At 35.6% G+C, this 9,785-nt stretch overlaps 1 pseudogene; it reads left to right on the top strand.

Annotated features, from left to right (window-relative positions):
- Nucleotides 1-892: 892 nt before the first annotated feature.
- On the top strand, nt 893-6,208 carry LOC113178620 (thyroid receptor-interacting protein 11 pseudogene; annotated as a pseudogene).
- Nucleotides 6,209-9,785: the final 3,577 nt, after the last annotated feature.

The following is a 9,785-nucleotide window of genomic DNA, read 5'->3' as shown; positions in this document are numbered from 1 at the left end:
TGGAATCAGGGAAGAAAATAAGAATGACTAGAGAATGGTGCAGGGAATATTAAGGAAGAGGAAAAATAACTGGGGATAAAAAATAGAGGAGGGGGGAAATGGAAGTAAGGAGAGTGGTCAGGATTCAAGTATTGTATATGTGTGTATACAAATATCACTGTGAATTTCACTAATTTTTGCACATAATAGGAGCTATATTGATAGTTGGCAAGAACATCTGTTTTTATAACAAGTCCAGTTTACTATCATGTGACCATATACAAAACACAATGTACTAATTTAAAAATATTATTCTTTCTTCTGCGAAGACATAAAATTTCAGGTTCAAAATTAATGTACACTTTCTTCAGACAATATCATTTAGATGATAAATTTCCTATAATTAATTACTATTTTATCCTGGGTTCTATATGAGAAAGAAAGATAGTAAGAAAACTATGAATGGAATTTTACCATTTATTTTTTTTCCACTGTTGTGATCTAACTTTCTTACTATAATCTATAACTTGCTATAGCTATATTGATTCATGTCTGGGCATAATACCATTAAAACATTAATCCCCCTGGGGGATTAATAGAGCTTGTTTTGATTGAAAGTAGCGGGCAAAAAAAGCCCAGAACCCAGTTATTCAAGAGCCAAAGAAGTCACAGTATTTTAATAACAGACATGAGAGTGAGTTAGCATAAGGAGGACAGACTTTCAATAATGTTAGGGATGTTAAGGTTATGGAATGAATTGGTAACTTTAATCAGAATGATCAATACAAATTTCTTTATGACAGCAAATTGGAATCATTTGTAGGAAATCATTACTTCAGTGGTGCTTTGCAGGTCACAGTACTCTAAAAGACTTCTTCCTGAATATTGAAAATCCTAGGGTGTTAGGGCGGCCATGTCCAGGTGGCAGGAGCAGCCCACCCTGCTGGGACACGTCACAAATGCCAAGGGAAGGGACACCGGAAAGTCCAGGGAAGGAGCAGAGGCCCCTGAGGGAGCGAGTGCGCCATTGCGGTGAGTCTCTGGTGAAAGCCCAGGCCAGGCATCCATGTTACTAGGCAGAAAGTGATGGTTGGCGCGAGCCCCTCAGTGCCCCGAATTCTGAGCGCTTAGGTCATAATCGACCCCGAAGTGCTGAAGGCCTTTCCATGGAGAGAGGTGGCTAGTGAGAGGAGCGGTTTGATTTTTGCAGCCATTCAGTGGTTGCAGTGATTTTGTCCTGGTTTGGAGGCCTAAGCTCGGGCTTGGGCCACTCCTTGGGTCAGGTGGGGGACAGCTCGGCTTCCCTCACTGGCCATATCTCCATCTTCGCCAGGGATGCATTTCTGGAAGATTTAGAAGAGGTAGAAGCAGGTTTACCTCATTGTGGGAGAAAGAAAATTGAAGTACCCCAATCTACATTCACATCAAAAGATGGAAGACTTACAAAAGATTTTACTGATCGGGAAGAAAAGCATGAAGAAGCATCAGAGCTTCCCATAAAGCATCCCTCTGCACGTTATTGACATCAACTGCAACAGAGAGAGACAGAAGCCAGCCAACTTAAAGCAAGACAGATGGTACTAGAGGATCACCTGTGGAGATTGCAGTCACCTGCTCAATCAGTATACTCAGGAGCTGGTGGTATGCCAAAAACCACTGCACCAGCTCCATTCAGCTGTGGTCGTCAGTTTTCACTTTTTCCTGATGGAGACATGAACTTTAGTGACATCATTTCATCACAACAAGGGACTAACAGCTTGTCAATTGAAGTTTTGAGACTTGAATCTGAAGTCAACCACTGGAAGCATATTGTTCAAGCACAAGGAACACGTAATTCTGATCCAAGGGAAATCTGCAAACTCCAAAATACTATTAAGGTACTTGAAGAAAACCAAAGTCAGGACATAAATAATCAACAACATGAAATGCCAGTTTTGCAGAAGCACATCAAGAGAAACTGGCAGAGGTAAGTTACTGGCATTTAGAGGAATTACGTGACTATGAAGAACGAATTGAAAAACTTGAAAATCAGTCACAACAAGGTGACTCATAGGTTACAGCCTGTGAGTTGCAAAAAACTATTCAGCTTCTATAAACTTAAAATGCCAAGTTGACGAAAAAGATAGAAGAACTTGAGGATCACATAAAAGATATCAATAAAAATTATTTCTGCAGAAAATGACAGAAACATCTGAAACAGAGAACAAGAGCAGCTCAGTTTGGAAAAGGGACAAATAATTGAGCAGTGTGAGAACTTGTAACTGGAATGTAGCAAATTGTAGCCTTCTGTGAAGGAGCAGAGTGATGATACTGTGGACAAAAAGGGAACAATTCTTCCACAGAGTTCATCAGTGGAAGAAGTGCTCAGGCTGCAAAAATCCCTGTCCCATACTGAAAAGAAAATAATGAGACTGAACGGTTTAAAACAGGATAACCATCTGGCTGAAGACATTCTAAAACTGAATGTGTGTGTTCAAGCTTTAGAAAAAGAGAAGTCATTATTGAGTCAAGAGATCTAAGAACTTCAGATATCACTGTCAACATTGAGCTGTGAATATGAAGTAATTAAAAGTTCAGCTTACACAGATGTGAATTTGAGTGTACAATTCCATGACTTAATACTTAACTTGGAGTCCAACGAGCAAGAACTGAATCAAAGCATTAAGGAAAAGAAAATGCTGATACCTGAGCTGGAAGAACTGGACACTCAGAATCAGGAAGCAACAAAGCACATAATTTTGATGAAAGATGAGCTATCCAAACAACAATATGAAGGAGACTTTGTCATCAAGAAATTAAAACAACTCAATCAAAAGAAAGATTTTGAAATTGAAAGCCTCAAAAAAAATATTGAGCAAATAGCTGTTTATCAAAAAGAAATTAAAAAACTTTGGCATCTCCTTTAGAAGAACAGGAGCAATCGATACAACATATAAGTGAGAAAGAAGTTTTTCTTGACAAGCTCAAAGAACAAAGTTCAGAACTCCAAAAGGATTTAGATAAGTGTTCTCAGGTCTTAAGAGAAAATGAAACGTTAAGGCAAACCATAGAAGAAAAGGACAGAAGGATTGGATCCATGAAAGAAGAAGGAAATCATCTGAAAGAAGAATTAGAAAGACTTAGAGAACAGCAGCACAGAGCTGTCCCTGTGGCTGAGCCTGAAACCCTCAATAGTATCACAGAACTAGAATCTGAGGTATCTCAGCTGAATATGGTCAATAATCATCTGGAAGAGGAAATTAAACATCATCAGAAGATAATTGAAGATCAAAGATAGGGTAAAATGCACCTACTTCAGGCTTTACAGGAGCAGAAGAAGGAAATGAATGAATTGAAATACCAATAGGAGCAGATGAATGCTGCTGCATACCCAGTTATTTTTAGTAAAAGATGAGGAAATTAAGAATTTGCAGAAAAATCTTTGGACAAATAAATCCCAGTTTCCTGGAGACAGACACGACACTCAAACAGAGAATTCAGATATTTATCAAGAAGCAAAAGTTAAAGAAAGGCTTACTGTAGAAAATGGAGGTGAAAAACACAACATATTGCAATCTGAAAATGAGTCGTCAGTGAAAGGAATCCAAGAGGAAGAATTTGAGATTAAACTTCTAAATGAACACAATGTATCTTTAACCAAAGAGATTCATCACCTGTCCACAGATGAAGTTGGTAAATTCACTCAAATTATTCAGCAGAAGGATGTGGAGACATAAGCTTTTCAGGCTAGACTGTCTCCAGTTTCCCACCCCCAGGATGTCCTTTACCTTCAGCAGCAGCTGCAGACCTTCACCACAGAGAGAGAACAAGTCTTAGCCATTTTGAATGAGAAAGGGAAGTAAAACAGCCATTTAAAATCAAACATCATAAATGAAGGATCTAGTTGCTGTGAAAGAAGCAGCCCTCATCCAGCTTCAGGAAGAAATAGAAAATTGTCCACCTGACTTGTAAGTAGTGATAAAGATATGTTCAGAGAAACTCTGCAGAATTTATCTTGTATCATCAGAGAAAACGACATTGAGGTAGATGCGCTAAGTCAGAAATGTCAGACTTGACTGGAAGTTTTTCAAACGTTCGGCACTGGTAATGAGAGGGGAGGTTTTAATGTTAATTTTAATCAGTTCGAGGGGCTCCTACAGGAATGTAATCAATTAAAACTGCAATTTAAACAAATGGAGGAATAAAAACATCAGAAGGAGCTTCTCCACTTCAAGCCCAAGTGTGGTTGATGGTGAAAATTGTTCTTCGTTAGAAGCAGACCACATGAGCCTCATCCAAAGTGATGAGCTGAGTGACACCAAATAAGGCCAGGTTCAGCAGTGCACAGGGCAGCTTTGCAATGCCAAAACCCTTTCTGTAGGAAAACTTGATAGTACTTCACCCCAGCTCTTATCTGCTTCATTACTTAGCTCCCAGTCAGCAGAGGTCGAAGAGCTGAGACAATCACTGCAAGAAAAAGAGGCTACAATTAAGACTTTTCAAGAAAACAACCACAGGTTGTCTGAGTCCATGGCTGCTTTGCTGGACATAGAGACAAAGGACAAGAACAAACAGATTTGGAAATTAAACACCTAACCCCAAAACAAGATGTGTTACTGTATTTACTTAAAGAAAAAGACCTCTTAATCTGGCCCAAAGGGATCACTTACTTTCTTCAAATGAAGAGTTCACTAACAAAGTTAATGAAAACCAAGTATGGAGGCAAGCAGCCAGGAACCCCAAGGAGCGAATATTTGTTTTAGAAATGGACATTTCTATACTCAAAGCAGAAAATGAAAACATAATAGAAACACCCAAAGAAAAGGAAATGGAGTATCAAGCATTATAAGAGACCAACCTGAAGTTCTCTTTGACGCTGCGAGAAAAAGACTTGAAGTTGGAGTCTATGAAGGAGAAAGCTCTTGCCTTTGGGCAACTGTTACAAGATAAAGAGGACAAGTGTGAGGAGTTCAGTCATCTTGTAACTGCAGTTGAATCAATGTAGATAAGACCATTATGTTTCAGCAAGAGACAGATCAAGTCATCTTGTGACTGAAGCAAAAACAGATGGAGAACAGAACCCTACAGAATGAGGTTCAACACTTACATGACAAAGAATTACACTTACACCAAGACCTAGATAGACTAGACAGTCATCTTTTGGAATCAGAAGATTCTCACATCTGGGAAATTTTGGCTGTGGAAAAAAGGGAAATAGAACTGAAAAAGAAAGTCTCCCTTTTGGAGGAAAAGCTAGTTTCATCTTCAACTATAAGTCATCAAACCAATGTGCAGATAGAAACCCCACAGGAATAGTTGAGGATGGAATCCCAACAGAGGGATGAGAAGGCACTGCATTTTCCGCTCTCCCAGGAAGGAGGAAAGCAGTCTAACCTGCAAGTGGTTCAAGAGCATTTCCAACAAGAAGAAAAAGCTATGTGTCCTGCTGAATTTGAGAAAGAAAAAAAAAATACATAGCTGAATGGAAGGAAAAGGCAGAAAAAGTTGAAGGGAAAGTATTATTTTATTATTACAGTATGAAACAAACATTGTGTGGGATTTGGCACCCAGATTTACAGGACAGTTAGATCTCAAGGAAGAACAGATTGGAGAGCTTACAAAACAAAATGAGCTCCTGCAAGAAATGCTGGATGATACACAAAAGAAATTGATGAACACGACAAACAGCAGAGAAGGAAAAGTGAGAAACCTCATGAGAAACCTTTTTATCTGTCATTTCCGCACACCCCAAAGTAAGCATTGAGAAGTGCTACAGTTAATTGGTAGGATCCTGGACATTCAAAAGGAGGAAATGGAGCAGTTGTTGAATGAAGATTATCGTGGCTTTACCAAGTGGATGCGTGGTTGGCTTAGAGGAGGAACCAAATCTGTCCCCAGCACACCTTTGATACTGAGACAGCAATCGGTGCAGAAGAGTTCTTTTTCAGAACTTTTGATTAAATTTCTGGAAATGGAATCTCATCCAGCTGTTCCACCACCCAAACTTTCTGCTCATGTCATGTAACTCTAGATTCACCAAGAAGAAGAAAGCAAGGTGCAAAGGTGCCGGGAAATTGTAAAGAGGCAGCAGAATTCAGAGCCACTTAATCATGTAGCTGGACTTGGATCTAGTGGACCTGAACATCTTCTCTTGAAACCCCTCGCAGATGTCATGCCCACCTTCACACCATTGCCAGTGTCTCCAGACCATCCTGCCAGTGTTGTACCAAAGGACTTTTTAAAGCCATAGGTGATTCTCAAGCCAGAGATAATGTCACACTTCAAAAAAGCCATTATTCTTTGTACTTTTTGAGAATGGCCTTTTGGAAAAAAAATATCATGTATTTGTAGACAAAAAAAGAAAGAAAAATGCTGATATATATAGCTACTAGGTATTTTGTCTTCCCTTTTTCTCTTTCCCTTTTCTTTTTCTTTTCTTTTTTTTTTGTTGTAGAGCTTAATTTTTTTTTCTTTTTGTTTGCTGCACCACTTTTTGTTTATAAATATTTTTTTCTGACATCATAAGGTAATCCTCAACAATAGTCAATTCTAATGTACTTTGTGAGCCACTGTACAGAGTAGCATCAGTGATCCATTAGCTCCAACCTCTTTTTTTATGATTGTACTTGTCAAATTTAATTTTATTAAGAAAAAGTGACACATTTAATTAACAGAAAGGAAGAAAAATCCAACTCATATGAAAAAGATATATATAGCTCATAATTTAGTTTATAAAAACAAAATATAATGTTGTCTAAAGTTGTGAATTCTTGAGTTTAAAAATAAAACCTTGTACAACTGCTAAAAAAAATGACATTGGGAAGACATGAACATGAAGTTTCATGGATAAATTCTAAGATTCTTTTAATGCAAATACTATGACACCTATCCATTTTACTTATTTTCATTTCTGTAAAAAAATTCACTTTACATTAATTCACCTTGTCAGATGTTAATGCCCAGAGAAGACAATTTTTATAAGTCAAACTCAACGTAGTCACACAAACCATTTCCAGTGGAAAAGTTAATTTGCAAGGATGTGTCATTAAATATCTGGACTGTTTATCTACATGCTTTTCTAGGCTCTAACCTAATGCTTATAAACACATTTTAAAACAATTTGATCAAAAGACATCAGGGAAAAGAAATAAAATCATATAAATTTTTAATAGATGAAATACTTGGAAAATATTTTTCATATTTGTAAATTAAAGTAAAAGATAAATCAAAAGTTTTTAGTTGAAGTTAGGTGAAGTCAGAGAAGAGAAAAAGCAGATTATAGAAGAAACACTTCTCTAACACCTGTAATTTCTAAAATCATTAGTAACATTTTTATTAAAATTAATTTAAATAAAATTTAATATGAATTAAATAATTCAGTATAAATTGATTTAATTTAAATGTATTTTCAATAAATATTATTTAATTTGAATTTATTTTATTAATATTAGTAATCAATTTAATAAAGTTAATTTATATTTAACTATGATCTTATTTATATTTAAAATTTACTAAATTTATTTAAATGAATTTAATACAGTTTTACAATCTTAATTTAATTTACATAGATTTAATATAAATATTATTTTATATTAATAATATAATTTACTATAAATTTCAATAAAATTAAATTAATTTTAATAGAAATCTTCTTAATGGTTTTAGAAATTACAGGTGTCAGCGAAATATTTGCTATATGAACTACTTTTTTCTCTTTTCTGATTTCATCTAACTTAAGCTAGAAACTTTTGATTTATCTTTGATCTTTATTTACAAAAATAAAAAAAGGTAAGACAAGATAACTAGTAGCTAGATAAATCAGCTTTTACTTTTCTTTCTTTCAATTTTTTCTCAGTTTCCACTTTTTATTTATTTGATTTTCAAGCTCTTTTAGGATAGGGACATGGGATTAACCTTTTAACTCTCAAGCAATCAGAAAAGAAAAGAGAATACTAGTTTTGGCTTTTTAATGTAGGGTGGAAAAAAAAGGACCTGAAGCAAACATTAATCACCTTTAGAAGACTTTGTATAAAAAGGCTGAGAATTTTGGCCCTGAGAGGTTGAAAGTCCCCTACAACTCTGCAAATATGGTTCTCTGAGACTTCATCCTGCCCATAGGTTGATGTGACCACCACCACCACAGTCGTGAGACACACCTGCATGCTAAACATCAGTGAAATCGCTTTCTTACATAGCATCAAATATTTAGAATTGAAGAAGAGTCTTTAATTTTTTATAAGTCCATTATAGGAAACCTAACTTGATGATTAATTGAATTTGTTTTGAGTAAATTCTAGTAACAGAACTAATCCATGGTAGTGAATAACAATTCACATTTAAAAGTCATCGATAAAATATACACTATTTTAAAGTTTGGATTGGTGAAATACTGTAAAAAATGGTCTTTGCAATGTCTCAGAACCAGATTCACACAGAGAATTTTCAGAATTCTAAACAAATCAGAATTTCCATAACCACATGATGAAACTTAATGTGTCTTGGCTAAATAGTCTTTATTCCATTCTTTAGTTCTTATGTGAATGTTTTACTCTATTCATCAAGTTAATTATCTTTGTAAGTAACTATATTAGTACCCCAAAATAAAATACTATTCTTTTGAAAATTGAGACAAGCAATAGAATATGATTGGAAATAATTTATATGACATCTTACTTGTATAAATATAGATTAACAGATTTTTAAAAAAATGTTGCTGAAAAATAAAATTTTCCATGTTCTACAGCTACTTTGTTCTTAATTATTTAACCTAAGACAATTATGGCTTCAGATTACATGACACAAGAAGCAATTGAGAATAGAATATACTCCAGTCTAGTTTTAGACATGCTCTATACTCATGTTCCCAATATATTTAATGATCGCATTTAAAACAGGGATGTGAATATCTTAAAATCCCTTTCTCATTTTTGCTATTGTGTCAATTGAAAATATTTGTAGCTACCTCTGGAAGATGTGGGAATTGTTCAGTCATTTAATGTATGAGCCCTGCAAGTGGAGTGTCTGGGGCTGGGGCTTATAGATTCCAGTAAAGTCTTTGAATTAAGAAACATCTTGAAAAATCTTCTTCACATATGCAGAAAATGTAGTTAATCAACATCAGTTTGCAAAAAACAGAGCAGAGCAAAAGTGGTTATTGAAGAGTTTGAAATACTCAGAACTGGAGAATATTGTAAAGTTGTAGTCTATTGCCAGTGTTTTCTTATCTGAACTTCTTTTGGATTAAACTTGCCTATTTTAGCCACCAAAGCAAATATTTAAGTTGTCCAACCAATGTCTTGGGAAATGTAATCCTTTAGTCTTAATGACTCTTAAGCAAATCTCAGAGCTTAGCTCACTAGTTTTTTTTTTTTTTTTTTTTTTTTTTTTTTTTTTTTTTTTTTTTTTTTGTGTGTGTGTGTGTTATGAAGGCACATTTTGCCTGGTGAAGAGTGCCATTGCTATCAGATGCCCCAGAAATGTCTAAGCCTCAGTAGGTTATCTCTGAGCACACATCTGATGAGTACACACAGTGTGTATGTTGGAATTTGATCTATGGATGAGGGCACCAACATGGTCAGCTGGCAGACACTTTAGTGGGAATATCACCCAAACCCATTTGATGTTAGTTGGGTACAAGATAGAAAGAATTATAAGATATGGAATCATTTTGTGGTTGAGGATCACTGTCTTATCTTGGTGGCTGTCCCTAATTGAGTTCAGAGATGGGAAGTATGTGGCCTTATTGTGAGAAGCATTGGTATAGTAAACCTTGGTTGTTTTGAGCAGTTGAAGAGAGAAAAAGGGAGGTTGAAGCTGAAAAAGCTGGA

This window comes from Urocitellus parryii, chromosome Y, assembly GCF_045843805.1.
Source record: "Urocitellus parryii isolate mUroPar1 chromosome Y, mUroPar1.hap1, whole genome shotgun sequence".
In the NCBI taxonomy this organism is placed as follows: Eukaryota; Metazoa; Chordata; class Mammalia; order Rodentia; family Sciuridae; genus Urocitellus; species Urocitellus parryii.
Note: the sequence above shows the minus strand (reverse complement) of the source record. Positions and strands in the feature narration are given on the sequence as shown.